This window comes from Engraulis encrasicolus, chromosome 15 (genome assembly GCF_034702125.1).
Source record: "Engraulis encrasicolus isolate BLACKSEA-1 chromosome 15, IST_EnEncr_1.0, whole genome shotgun sequence".
Taxonomy (NCBI): Eukaryota; Metazoa; Chordata; class Actinopteri; order Clupeiformes; family Engraulidae; genus Engraulis; species Engraulis encrasicolus.
In genome coordinates this window covers 50603678-50619174 of record NC_085871.1, presented here as the reverse complement: position 1 = coordinate 50619174, position 15497 = coordinate 50603678, and the positions used below count along the sequence as shown (strand labels likewise).

Sequence of the window (15497 nt, the reverse complement as noted above, 5' to 3'; positions counted from 1 at the left end):
AAGCGCGCTAAGTACAATGTAATGTAATGTAATTCTGCCATGCACACAACATTATGGATGACAAATCAGATTTCAAAAACAAGATATTCTTGGTGCGCGTGTGACTGTTGCATCTTTGACTGAGACAGCAAGTGATCTCCAAGCCAAGGTAATGTCCACATACCACCAAGAAGGATTTTTCTTTGGACGCAAGAGGAAGCTGTCTGAAAGGGATATTTGGATGACCGGCCGTGGGTATTGTTGACCCTGTGGAGCTCTCGAGGGACAGTTCTGGTGGAAACAGGAGAGTGGGTCTTTTTTGGGCCCGATTCGAAACGGGGAAGGCAGCTGTCCTTCCAGTGAGCTAACGGACATCGAGTAAATGAAGTGTGGTCGAAAACGAAAAATTGCTTTATTCCTCTCTCGGCAGTTGCTGCATTTGTGGGCGTAACGAGAATATTTCAAGGATACATCAGATGCTGACTTCGCTTCCTTGGTACCCAACATGCTGTGCGCCACCTCCCTCTCAACCCGGGGAAACCTGAAAAACAAAACATGGCTACTACCACCAAAGGCTACTACCTTATATCATACTTTTTTATTCTGACACTATGTATGTAGATATTGAAAATCGAATGCATAAATCAACATTGTAGTATCTAAATATGCTGTCGCTAAAATCTATTATAGCCTATTTACGATTCCGCCGTTCTGACGACCCATTCACCGGTTCAAATAGCATGCTAAGCTAAGCGCTAACGTGATGAATTGTAACTCCCCCCATAGAATCGCAAAACCGCCGTAACATCAAATGCGCAAGACGGCGCACTCGTTAGTGCCGTTCGTAACGGCTGCCTCATCACTGACTTCACCTATCTGATCAGTGACCTGTTTATGTAGGAGGAGAGTCATCAAGTCACTGCCTCCCGTTTCGAATTCAGCCANAGTCTCTGGTGTTAGAGTTTGTATTGCTGTGGCTTTTTTAACCCCCCTGAGGTCTAAGGCTTTTCAGAGGCTTTTTAGGCTGCCTGCACCACCCTAAAACATTTTCTAAGTAAGTACACCACTAAGTAATTTCATTTCATATATATAATATTTGGACCTGGAAGGTCTGAGGTTTCTAATGGTGTGACTTATATGTTGCAATGACAAAAACTCACAGAGTTACAGATTTGTTTTTTTTAGACACTTGCCCTCTGAAGGGCACTCGGACCTCAGAGGGTTAATAAGCCTGATCCCTCTGTAGGCTACGTATTCGTTTATATGCATCATAACAGCATTAGAATAACAATGTAACAGCACAGCAGGATACAGTCATGTTAGGCTGTGTGTCATATACTAGAGGCTTATACTGTGATTGCTTTCCAAGCCTGAGCCTTTTCTAAGCTATGCATTATAAGCACCATAAGGACAGTCATGGTACATGTCAGGCAGAGGATACATATTGCTATTGCTATTAAATTACCTCACACCTTTTGTAGTTTATAACTGCATCATACATGCAGGAAGGTGACCAACTTCAAAAGCAATAACAACTTCATAACAACATGTACAGCCTACTGTGTTGTTTTGGAGCTATGCCTTTATTATTATTATTATTATTATTATTATTATTATTATTATTATTATTATTATTATTATTATTATGTGAAAGTAGTATTAGTCACATGTTTTACTAAAAAGTTGAGATTTATTTTGACATAGAAGTTGGCAAGATCTGGTCATTCGTCACTTCCTCCCTCTCGGCCAAGGAAGTCGAAACAAACACAGCAGCGACAAGATCCGAAAGGTCTTCTTTTCTATTGTTTGCGTTTCAGAAAGCGCATTCAAAGTCCCATCGTTTTATTTTACACCCATATTTCTCCTAACGACAAAAACGCAGACTGTTTTGGATAGTTCTACTGCTTTGGGGGATACTCTGAAAAGGTGCAGGTTGGTCCGTCAGTTCATTCAACATGTTTGCAGCCTTGTGTAGGATATAGTCAACAGAAGCATTGATTGGAATACCATTAATCTTCTCTTCGTCTTTTGAGTAGGCCTACTGCAAGGTGAACACGAATGTCAGTGTAGGCTACTTCAATATGAAAAGTTAGATGCCATGTCAAAAAAAAAATCTCCACTAAAAACGTAATATCTGTGTTGTTGGGGCACCGTTAACTGCCATAGCACGTTTTGTTTTTGTTGTGACATTGTTTCGCTGTGTCTGCAATGTCACGAGATTTTATGTCCATTCAGTGTTACATTCATTTTTAGTATTAGATCGTGTAATACTACTGGCCTGGGGTCGAATAGCGAACATTTCCCGCTACACTCCCCCTTTTTCTGAAGTATGCTGCCTATCATCGACTTTTTAAAACGGTGGCCTGTATCGTCATGCCCTTCCAAGTCCACCCCTTTTTCTCCAGAAGACAAATCAAAAGGGGTCCAATCCTGGATCGGACATGGAAGGAGATAGAATTACCTATTTTATATAGGCCTAGATTTTAAAAGTATGTTCTCAGAATAGTTGAATGGATGAATGAATGAAGAAGTTGAATTCACACATTATGAGTAATTTCCAATGACAAAATGCACGTCATTTTGCATCAAAACTTCTATTCCTGCAATGTGCTTCGCTGTTTTAAAGAAATCGGAATAAAACCTTATGAATGATGTTAATTTTCTCAATAGCACATTGTCCAGCTTGTTTGCAAGTGTCCTCCCAATCTCTTTTGTCAAGGGGTGCCTTGTGCAATGCACAGACGTACACAATGAAGAAAATAATCCCCCATTTTAACTGTGCAATTTTAAAAACAAAATAACAATGTTTAAAGTCAAGGCGGTACTTTCGCATAGTAAAAATTGCTATTGAAAATAGACATAGCTTTAATTCAAGGAGGAGAGACACACGTAGAGTTTTATAGTTACATAAACGTAGCTATGAGCAGGTCCAAAGTAAGAGAAAGATAAAGAATAAAATAAAAGATCAAGTAGTCACACCGATGCAGACACCATGCCGGTAAAGGCACATCTCTATACAGCATGTTGTCCAACTTGAGAAGTTACACCAAACAGAGCCTTTTAGGAGCAATACAGCCTCTACCAAAGGAAAAAAGTTGGCAGAGTACCATACGCCAACGAACAAACTGGGAAAACTGAGGAAAATAATGTCTTCAAAAGCCTTGGAATAAGGTATTTAGGGATTATTGTAGGGCCATGTTTTTATTTCTGCTCTGCAAATTTTGAATAGGGAACAGATATGTGCCTAAAAAACGTGCCAACTTTTTGACCCTATATAGGCAACTGTCCAAACAGAAATCAAGGACCAGTATAAAAAAGACTAATTTTACAGTCTAAACTCCAGTTTAACATGAACGACAATATGTAGTTTTGAATGTATCTTGTTTGCCTTTTGAAGCCAGAGTAGTAAGAAAAAAAAGAAACATGGGGAGAATATGGTTTTGTGCAAAAATACTATACTGCTTGTATTTGTACATTGCAAAGAGTGCAACATCGATAAATGTCACACCTAGAGGACATACGTTATTCCTCAAAAATGGCTAAAAAATAGGGGGAATAGTCCTGGACCATGCACTACAGTTTTCTAAGACACTTTCTGCCTTTTGAAAAAAAAAAATTCGAATCCATATATTTTTCCAGGGAAATTGGAGAAAATGGTTTTTTTTTTTTTTTTTTAAAATTGTGGTTTCCACCCACCTCCAAAACTGTCAACTCAACTCATAATGCCACAACTTTTATAAAAAATAAGAGGGTGTGATTGAAGGGAGGCCCAACACCCATGGTAAATCAGTTGCTGGATTGAACACTATATACACTAACTTTTTTTGAATGTCCCTCCAGTAATTTGAAAAATTGCGAAAATGAAAATTAAAGATCTAACAACTCTGAAAAAGTCCTAATTAAACAATTGATTTTGTAAAGTCTTTCACAGGATGTTTGGCTCGTCCATCGTTATTTAACCACAAGGGGTATGGTCCATGTTTTGCTAGGGTTTCACCCACTAGGTGCTTTGGGAATTTTCCTTTGGAAAAATGCTTGAATTTTCAATAAGTTGGTTTTTTTCCTCAATAGGTTGTGAAAAAATGCTTGAATTTTTATGGGTGTAAGTAGCTTGAAAAATGCTTGAAATTTTGTAGTGCAAGGTTCAAACTCAGTCTAAGCCAATAAATAGAAGATAATCTTATTGCGTTTTCAGGTAACATTGCTGTGTTTTGACACGTTTGAAGATGGCGTAAACAGCAAAAAAATAAAAAAAATATGTTGTTTTCAAATTCCTGAAGAATAAAATTCGATGGATAAAAATTGGAAAAAAATTGAAAAAAAATAATATAGCACGATTCCTGTGGCTCTGTGGAAATGTTCAACCTATTTCTGCCATTTTTGGGAAAATGTTGTCCCCTGCACTCAACACTCAATAGCGATATGTGCATAAAGTCCCCACCCAAACAAATAACTACTACGCAAGAAAAATGGAAGTCCACACCACCAGGGAAATAAACTGCATTACATGGCGCCTTTTTAATCCCTTTTTGTTGTTTATAACGATGGAACTGACATCAGAGGCTCAATGCTAACTTGATAATGATATTTTGTCTGTTTAAATCTTAAATATGTGTTTATTTCATTAATAAAAACACAAATTGTTTTTCCGAACCTATAAGAAGGCAGTTCACATCTAACCCACAGGACAACCATAATATGGAACCTAAGCATACTGTGTGACAGAAAGATATGCAATATGAGGACATATTAAGAGGTTAAGAGTCACGCTTTTAAAAACTTCCACTAGCAACTCAATTCACAAATAGCTTGAGGTACTGAGAACTCGTTTTTACGGAGCCTTCCATTCTTAGAATGACCCTTTGTAAAGTTTGGGCCTTGCGCAGCTGGCCCCATATCACTTAAACATTGACTATACATGTCAACCCCACAGGACGCAATTTGTGTTACGAAGTTGAACTTGTAGTTAATATTTACTGTCTTGAGTTTTTTCCACATTCACATATCTTAATCTAAAGTTAACATTTATGCAATCATGCCCAATGCTTCATACATTATTCAAAATGTTGTTGGTTAATTTATATATATATTATTAGAATATTGTTTCATTAATGTTACAGTCACACCACAGGAAATTTGACATATAAACCTTTTACATAAATCTTTAACAAAAATGGTTTTTTCTTCTCATGTAAGACTAATATGAAACAATAATGTACCACATCTTCTTTCATTGACATTTGTTTTTTAAAGGAAAATAACAGTTTTTGTAGGTTTTTAACCAATGTTACGAAAAAACAAGGCGTCATGGTCTCCCCACCCACATACAAAATCTGAGGGAGTGAGATGTCAGATGGGATTTGCCATTCGACACCCTAAAATTGATTAGAATGCAGGAAATTGCATCTTAAAAACACAATTTTCTGGGGGAGGATCCCCATACCCACTTCCCGCGACCTATTAAAGTTGCTGGAAAACTGAAAATTTGGTGCTGGAAAGTGCTTGAAAAGTGCTTGAGTTTGTTCATGAAAAATGTGTGGGAACCCTGTGTTTGGGTGGCACGTTTTAACGTGAGGTTGCAGAAGTATAATGCACTTGGCCAGTAATTGTCATGATTTTTCTGTCCACTTTTAAAGCTTCAGTGGAGACCTCAAATATGGCCTCTGCAGAAGTCAACTCTCCACTCCAGCTGATGAGGAGCGTCAAAGAAGAGACAGAAGAGTTCAGCTTAGCTGACTCTCCATCCCAGCTGAACATAAAAGAAGAAGAGAGAGAAGAGTTCCTTGGTTCTCCAGAACAGCTGAACATTAAAGAAGAGGGAGAAGAGTTCCTTGGCTCTCCAGAACAACTGAGTTTAAAAGATGAGAGAGAAGAGTTTCCTGCTTCTAAAGAACAGCTGAACATAAAAGAAGAGAGAGAAGAGGTCCCTGGTTCTCCAGAACAGCTGAACATAAGACAAGAGAGAGAAGAGGTCCCTGGTTCTCCACCTCAGCTGAACATAAGACAAGAGAGAGAAGAGTTCCCTGCTTCTCCACCTCAGCTATGCGGCGTAAGAGAAGACAGCGAGAGATCTGGTAAGTCATCAGGGCTTGTAGTGTAATACAGTCATCAGGTCTTATAGTATAGTGTAGTGTAGTGTAGTGTACACGCGCCTCCAAAAGAGTTGTCGCCTATCCATCTGTTTGGAAAAACAGCTAATAACCTGACTTTCAATTAATCACTTGGCTTCAGAAGTCACTCATATAAGCTACAACCCTCCCGAATAAAAATGTATGTACAAAAATAAAGTTCATGCACCAAAGAAAGATTGACCCTTTATTGAACGCAGACAGGGCAGATTTTCACGAAGACAAAAGTTTTGTCGCCTATCGAACATATGTTGAAAATGAGCAGACAAGTCACTTCAAAACACTTCAAATACGCAGATCAGGTGTCATACTTAATCACTGATTCACTCTCACCTCTCCAGAAAATCAACTTTGGCCTTAGGTGTAATGTTTAGGGTCATTGTAATCATGGAAAGCAACACAATGAAAATCAATGGAGTTCAATGAGAGATGGTGACATGTTCGCTATTCGTAGAGCAATACATGTTTAACTTCATGATTTAATCAATGATAAAAGCCCTCAAACACCTGCAGCATGCATGCAGCTCCTCATAAGAGCTGTATCTGTACCATGTTTCACTTCTATGGATGCACCATTTATCTTTTTTTCATATTCTTCATCTCCACAAACACCATATAGTTTTCATGCTATCAGTTTCTAAAAATGGTTGATCTTGAGATCTTGACTTCAGAGGTATGAGTCCCATTAGCCTTCCCATTTTTTTGTCCAGAAATTAGGCCTGTAAATACTCTTGGCCTGGGCTTTTTTGAAGACAGGACAGTGGCGAGAGACTTCTTTGGTGTTAAAAGGTGAAGAATTTGGAAAACCAATAACATGTTGCCTAAAGTGTACCCAAACATGGGAGGGATACTGCTCCATTATGTGGAGCTGCATGCATTGCTGCTGGTGTGTGACAGGGGCTTTTATCATTGATTACATCATGAAGTTAAAAATGTATTGCTCTACGAATAGCAATATTATGTCACACCTTCTCTCATTGAACTCCATTGATTTTTCATTGCGTTGTCTTTCCATGATTACAATGACCCTAAACATAACACCTAAGGCCAAAGTTGATTTTCTGGAGAGGTGTGGGTGAATCAGTGATTTAGTATGACACCCGATCTGCGTATTTTTGAAGTGTTTTGAAGTGACTTATCTGCTCATTTTCACATTATGTTCGATAGGCGACCAAAACTTTTTGTCTTGTCAAAATCTGCACTGTCTGTGTTTCATTAAAGGTCAAATCTTGTATTTGGTGCATGAAATTTATTTTTGTACATTCATTTTCATTCGAGAGGGTTTGTAGCTTTCATATGAGTGACTTGTGAAGCCAAGTGATTTAATTGAAAGTCAGGTTATTAGCTGTTATTTCCAAACAGATGGATAGGCCGACAACTCTTCTGGAGGCGAGTGTAGTGTAGTATAGTGTTGTCATCAGGTCTTATAGTATAGTATAGTATTGTGTAGTGTAGTGTAGTGTAGTATAGTGTAGTGTAGTGTAGTATAGTGTTGTCATCAGGCCTTATAGTATAGTATACTAAGCGGTGTAAGAGAAGACTGCGAGAGATCTGGTAAGTCATCAGGGCTTATAGCATATCAACTAGGGAAGGGAAGATTCACCGATACGTATCGGAAAATCGATACGACCTGTACGGTACGGTTGCATCGATTTGCAAACGTCTGCATCGGTAAGAAACGCAAATAAAATCGAGATACATCGTATCTTGACTGTCCGCATCGGTACAAATCGTATAATATCTCTTAAAACTTTTTAGAAACTGTCAATTTCAGGATTTGTTCTCGTGCACAACGCACATCACCTTGCTCTGATTCAGACCGCCTTTCCATCTCTATTGCGAGGAAGCGTGACCAAGCAAACAGTATTTTCCTTTGAGTCTAAGCGGCGGGTTACCAATGTGGAGCACATTTTGTTTTCACATACAGCCAGTTTTCTGGTCATCCGGTGACTTTTTAAATGAAAGTTTCTAGCGACCATCTTCTGCGAGTCTGGAAGACGTGTGGAGAGAGTACTCGCTTCACTATTTGAGTTGATAGGGTAGTCTACCGTGCGGCACAAACAACAAGAGAAAGTTGTCTGCCAACATGTTGCCGTTTCCGAATGACAGCAGCATAAGCATAGTCAGCGCACGAGATTAAAAAAAAAAAACATAACCGTGTTGGAAAACGTTACAGAGCCTGTGCATTCGTGTTAAGTCCATTGTTCATGCAGTAAAAAAGAAGTGAAGTCGCTAAGTTGGCATCATTGCTTAGGAGCCTGTTAGCTCTCGTGCTGGACACACACAGTCTAATTTGCTGCTCGTGCAGATTGTCCATGAAGTTTAAAAAGTCCAGTTGAAAAGTACACTATTCCAACACTTCAGTCCAGTACGCACGTTATTTCCCCCTTCTGATATTAACCCCATTCCCAACATCTACTTACTAAATTGTTCTAATTTGGATCAATTGTAGTTGATAAGTTGTTCAGAGCTTACCTGTAAATGTAGTTAGCCTATTACATGTCCAGGTCAATATTCCAACATGATCAGAAGCTCTGTGGCTTTCCCATTTTTGTTTATAAAAAGAGATATACTGTAATTGGCATGGTATTCAGGTATATTGTATTGTGTATTTTTTCATTTTCTCTGCTCAAAGCAATGTGCCCAAGCCAAAAATGAGTTCTCACTGCTCTCTGTATGTTTTCCAGTATAGGCTATTTCAAAAGTATTATGCACAGCCAGGGCCGCTGCTAAGGTTTTGGAGGCCTAGGCATAACTGGTCAGGAGGCCCCCTCATAAGTAAATACTACTACTGCTACTAATAATAATGCTAATTACTGTATTCACAATTACAGTATGTCTGAAAAATGATGGCCCTTTTGATAACTAACAAAAATGTTTTGAAATGTAATGAAATATTTTTTCATGATGTTTTTAGTCAGTCTCAATTTAGGAGGTCACAATTTTGGGGGCAAAGTGGTTGAGGCTCTAAAAGAGCTCTGTTTACTCTGCTTATGCCTAACGGCAGCCTTGTGCACAGCCTTTAATATCAATTTGATATTTTAATCTGCTCTGTATCGCATCGTATTGTACCGAATCGCACTGCATGGCATGGCATTATAATTGTATCGTGCCATATCGAACTGCATCGCAGTAGGTAGGAGAATCGTATCGCATCTTATCACTGGTAATTTCATGAATCGTGAATGTATCGTATCGTTGCCATGTGTATCGAGATGCACATCGTATCGCTTTGATGATGAAGATTCCCATCCCTAATATCAACCATCAACCACCACTGTTGTGGTGATGAATGGAGGGGCGGGATCATGGTAGTGTGGGTAGGGTGACATTAAGGCCGTGTCTCAAATGCCGCACTTGTGCACTTCGGGCACTGTTTTTCAGTGCCTAGGGCGCTCACGCTGAACATTTCAGTTGAGCCAGTGCACTGAAAGTGCCAGAATGATCCCCTAACAATGGCGGAAAAATGCAGTGCTTGAGTGATGGGCTGTCTCTCAAATGCCGCACTTGTGCACTTCGGGCACTGTTTTTCAGTGCCTAGGGGCGCTCACGCTGAAAATTTCAGTTGAGCCATTGCACTGAAAGTGCCAGGATGATCCCCTAACAATGGCGGAAAAATGCAGTGCTTGAATGATGGACACTGCACGCACTAAACGGCGGCCATGTTGACAATGACACAGAGGAAATGTGGCATTCAGTTCAGTGGAAGAGTTTGGTCAACAGCCTCCTAATTCTGTAAGTAATGTTGATGGGACACCAACCTTTTCATGCCCACCAAAGTATTGTATGTGTGATGGTTGTCCTTTGGGGTGAAGGACATGGAAATACAAGCACCAGACGCTGTGAATTGTAAACAGTAGCCAACTCATATTTTGGCAAGCTAACGCCATGCTCAGCCATCACTTCCAGCAAGGGCACAGTGCATAGTGCTCAAATTTTTCCATGATACTATGCACTAAAGACCTCAGTGCACTGTGTTGACAAAAGTGCGTCATTTGAGACATAGCCAATCTTACTGTGGTGTGGCCACAGTAAACTACTGTGAGGAAGATCACAGTAAACTGTGGGGATGGCCACAGTAAACTACCCTGAAATTAATGCAATTATTAGCCAGTAAGTTGCTGTGACATGACATGAATAGTTTTTTTTACTGTGTACCTGTCAGAGCTACGTACTTTTTTGAAAATGAGCGGGAACCCTGCAGTAGATTTTATGCCAGATGCCACCAAGAGTTCAAGTTCCTTGAAAGTACAAGCTCTCCCCCTCGTGCTTCGTGGGCGTGTGTATTTTCCACTTTTTGCCTCGCAAACTGTCGGTTCATACAATGCTGTTTGTAAGCATGCCTTGAAACCGCAACTTATGCGATTAACCTCATCACAACCAGTACAAAGTCACCACGCACTGATGAAGGCTTGTTAGCCGAAACGCGTTTGCCTTTTGGACATGGTGGTAATATACGCAGACAATAGACGCAGTTTGTGAGTGCGGATTTCTTCTTCCTTAAGTTGACGCTTTTTATCTCGCACCCAAAGACTTTCGGTTTTCCAAGAAGTTGAGCGCGTCCTCTGCCAATACCCCAGACAACTTAAGTGGCAAAACAACAACGTGGGAAATTCACATCTCCCTGTTTTTCACACTGTACACCAGTGGTGGGGAACCTTTTTCATTCGAGGGGCCACTTCAAATTCATCTGAGGGCCGTAAAAGTCCTCCGAGAACGCAAACCAGGATTTCCCCCTGCACTCTAAGCCTATATTGAAGGCAGCCACCTTTAAAACAGACCCCACCTTCTCGGTCCCCTGAATATAACTTAATTGTATTTCAAATGTATTTTTTAAGATTCCTTTATAAAATGTGTCATATTTCATGTGAAGCTGCATAACATTAAAATTATATATCAAAGGTGCGCTGTGGGTCTATTCTGGACAGGACTGCCCTGTTGTGAAATGTAGAACGCACCGTCTGATCTGTCACTGTCGTCCCTCTGACTCTATTGATTTTTTTTTATATTATAGTGTTGTCATCAGGGCTTATAGTATAGTATGGTATTGTCATCAGGGCTTATAGTATACTATGGTATTGTCATCAGGGTTTATGGTATAGTGTAGTATCATCAGTAAAGCCATAAACATAGAGGTATTGGGGCTGTGAATGTTCTTGCTTTTTTCCAATCTCTGAACGTTGTTAATAGAAATGGCCGATTTAAAATGGCTGGACTTTAAGTATCTCTGTAAAAGAACAGAGTGGGAGGAGTAAAGCTATGTGCTCACAAAGAGCGACCTATACTACCTGAGCAACGGAAGTCATTATTTCTCTATATCTACCTGAGCGTCGAGAGTGAATTTCAGCGATTAAAGTCAAGCTAATGTTATGGTAATGAGTTATAACACGGACTGTGTTATAACTCATTACCATGTTAAAGAAAAAGAAAAGAATGCCGCACACTCTGCTCCATGTTTTAATGGTGAAGTGACGTTACGTAACGTCACTTCACCATTAAAACATGGAGCAGAGTGTGCGGCATTCTTTTCTTTTTCTTTAACATTTATATGCTCAGGAAGCCAGCACCTCAAGAAAGACTTTATTGGTGTGCGATACCTCTTTTTTTCTAAAGATAACTCATTACCATAACATTAGCTTGACTTTAAAACCAATTGGAATGTTCATATTTGTCACATGTTCACAATTGTCGCAGGCTGGCAAATCAGGGGTGCATTTCTCAAAACCATAGTTGCTAATTACATTTGCTACTTTGTTGTTTGCAATTTCCCATTGGCAATTACCCAAGTTGCTAGCTGGCTATTTGAGAAATGCACCCCAGAGCTGTTATGTGAATAGCTAAATCAAACATGTCAATGTCTCGTCCAGGCGAAGTAAAGCGAATTCATGGCGAAACTTCTTCAGCTACTCGGTTAGCATAAGTCGTTTCTGGTGTATGCTGCTTCTTCACACACCATTGTGACAGTCTTATCGTCAATTTCCTATTAATATTGATTTCCATTTTACTCTTCACAGGGCATCAGCTCCTCTGCAGTTCCAGCGGAGAGAAGTTTAGTGGAAAAACACATTCTGCTGCCTTCACTACAGAGAGGCCATACGTCTGCAGTCAGTGTGAAGAGAGCTTCAAGACAAAAGCAGAGCTCCAAAAGCACCAGCGTGTTCACACAGGGGAGAAACCATATTCATGCACAGAGTGTGGAAAGAGTTTCACACTTTTTGCTAACCTTCAAAGACATCGCTTCATTCACACTGGAGAGAGGCCGTACGCTTGCAGTGAGTGTGACAAGAGCTTTAGGACAAAAGCAGATCTCCAAAAGCACCAGCGTGTTCACACAGTGAAGAAACCATTTTCATGCACAGAGTGTGGAAGGTGCTTCTCGAACTATTCCAGCCTTTGCATACATCAGCGCATTCACACTGGAGAGAAGCCGTACGCTTGCAGCCAGTGTGACAAGAGCTTCAAGACAAAAGCTAAGCTCCAAATCCACCAGCGTGTTCACACAGGGGAGAAACCATTTTCATGCACAGAGTGTGGAAAGAGCTTCTCAAACTATTCCAGCCTTCGCATACATCATCGCATTCACACTGGAGAGAAGCCGTACGCTTGCAGCCAGTGTGACAAGAGCTTCAAGACAAAAGCTAAGCTCCAAATGCACCAGCGTGTTCACACAGGGGAGAAACCATTTTCATGCAACGACTGTGGAAAGAGTTTCACACGTTTTGCTATCCTTCACAGACATCGCCTCATTCACACTGGGGAGAGACCGTACGCTTGCAGTGAGTGTGACAAGACCTTCAAGACAAAAGCAGAGCTCCAAATGCACCATCGTGTTCACGATGGGAAGAAACCATTTTCATGCAGCAACTGTGGAAAGAGTTTCACAAATGTTTCTAACCTTCACAGACATCGCCTCATTCACACTGGAGAGAGGCCGTACGCTTGCAGTGAGTGTGACAAGAGCTTTAGGGCAAAATCAGATCTCCAAATCCACCAGCGTGTTCACACAGGGGAGAAACCATTTTCATGCACAGACTGTGGAAAGAGCTTCTCAAACTATTCCAGCCTTCGCATACATCATCGCATTCACACTGGAGAGAAGCCGTATGCTTGCAGCCAGTGTGACAAGAGCTTCAAGACAAAAGCAGAGCTTCAAGCGCACCAGCATGTTCACACAAGGGAGAAACCATTTTCATGCACCGACTGTGGAAAGAGTTTCTCACATCATTCCGCCCTTTCCAGACATTGTCGCATTCACACTGGAGAGAAGCCGTATGCTTGCAGTGAGTGTGTCAAGAGCTTCAAGACAAAATCACATCTCCAAAACCACCAACGTGTTCACAGGGGAGAAACCATATTCATGCACTGACTGTGGATAGTGTTTCAAATGTTTTGCTATCCTTCACAGACATTGCCTTGTTCACACTGGGGAGAGACCATTTTCATGCACCGACTGCGGACAGAATTTCAAACTTTTTGTTAACCATCACAGACATCGCCTCATTCACACTGGAGAGAGGCCATACACTTGCAGTGAGTGTGACGAGAGCTTTAGGACAAAGAACCTCCTCATATTTCAACAGCACATTCGCACAGGGCAGAAACCTTGTGTGCTTACTCTGGAGAAAGCTTTACGAGGAGAGCAGACCTTAATATCCACCAGAGGCTTCACACAGGAGACAAACACGCAGGGGGAAAACCCTACTTATGCAAAGACAGCAGGAAATGTTTTAGGAGTGAAAAGAATCTCTTAACACCATTTATTTCTCTAACTGATTAGGGAATGCGGTGGTTAATTCTAGACAGTATTAATGAGTAAGGACACCTAAATAGAATGACACACGAGGCAATGGAATGGTGAAATGGATAATTAATGGTAAATGACAATTCCATTTCATTCAGCCTTTACGGATCATCATTGCTATTAACACAATGCTACTCTCTAAATGTCACAGTTGCATTAACAGGATGAATGTAATGCATTTTGTACTATTTACTTGGTTACCACCACACCATCTAAAAAACAACTGTGCTTATCTTGGTGTCATCAGACCACAGGACATGGTTCCAGGAATCCATATCCTTAGTCTGTTTGTCTCTGATGAGACCACAATAAACATGTTTTTTAGTGAGAAATACAAAGAAAAGTGTCCCATGCTTGCAGTCGAGAATGGTAGGGGAACTGACATGGTTTGGGCTTGCATCAATGCTGTCAACATTGGGAATCTAAATTTCACCAATTTAAACATGCATGTGAACATGTACCATGACTACTGAAGTAGATAATGATCCTCTCTGTACTCATTTTGATTTCCCAAAAAGTGAAAATGTCATTTCAGTTCTACTGCTAACTTACAAAAGTTTTCTTTTGTAACCTAGATAGATGTTGTATAAAGTTTTTGTACATTTTGCTAATGACGTGGGTGCTTATTGAAATGCTATTCACAATGTTCAAAAGGGTAGTACTCAACATCACACGGTCTGCTTATTTCCACCTACGCAACATTAACCGTTTCCGCCCCTCTCTCACTTCCCATTCTACCTCCATTCTTGTGCACAGTCTTGTCACCTCCCGCATTGATTAATTCCCTCCTCTTTAGTCTCCCTCAAAAATCTCTCCACAAGCTCCAACTGGTCCAGAACTCAGCTACCCGCATCATTACTAAAGCCCCTTCCTGTCACCATATTACCCCTGCACTGCAACATCCCCACTGGCTCCCTATCAAATATAGAATTCACTTTAAAATACTTCTCCACACCTTCAAGGCTATCCACAATCTTGCCCCCCCTTATCTATCTAATCTTATTCACATTGCTGTTCCCTCCCGCCCCCTCCGTTCCTCTTCCTCCATTCTCCTCTCTGTCCCCTCTGCCCGTCTTAATACCATGGGTAATAGAGCTTTTAGCTGCTCTGCTCCTCAGCTGTGGAATGCCCTTCCCCCTGACATCCGCAATACTGACTCTGTGCCCCTGTTCAAATCCAGGCTAAAAACCCATCTGTTTCAGATAGCCTATTGTTTATGATTCTTAAACTGTTTTATTTATTTTATTTCATTTTATTTCATATTTAAATTTTTTAATTCATTTATTTATTTTGTTTAAAATTCTGTAAATGTGTCTTGTTTTATTTTTGTTTCTCTCTGTACAGTGTCCTTGAGTGTTTTGAAAGGCGCTTTTAAATAAAATGCATTATTATTATTATTATTATTACTCATTACTGATGTACACTGTATCAGTGTTTCTCAACCTTTTTTTAGCCAAGGCACCCTTTCAATTCATGAAAAATCTCAAGGCACCCCAAACCAACAAACCATAACAGGGCATTGCATGCTTTGAAAAATAACACATTTGGATACGTCACACAACCTACGTTCGAAGTTGTAGCTTAATCTC

General features: G+C 40.3%; 1 pseudogene; it reads left to right on the top strand.

Annotated features, from left to right (window-relative positions):
- The first annotated feature begins 2971 nt into the window (after positions 1-2971).
- On the top strand, positions 2972-15070 carry LOC134464333 (zinc finger protein 658B-like; annotated as a pseudogene).
- The last annotated feature ends 427 nt before the right edge of the window (positions 15071-15497 follow it).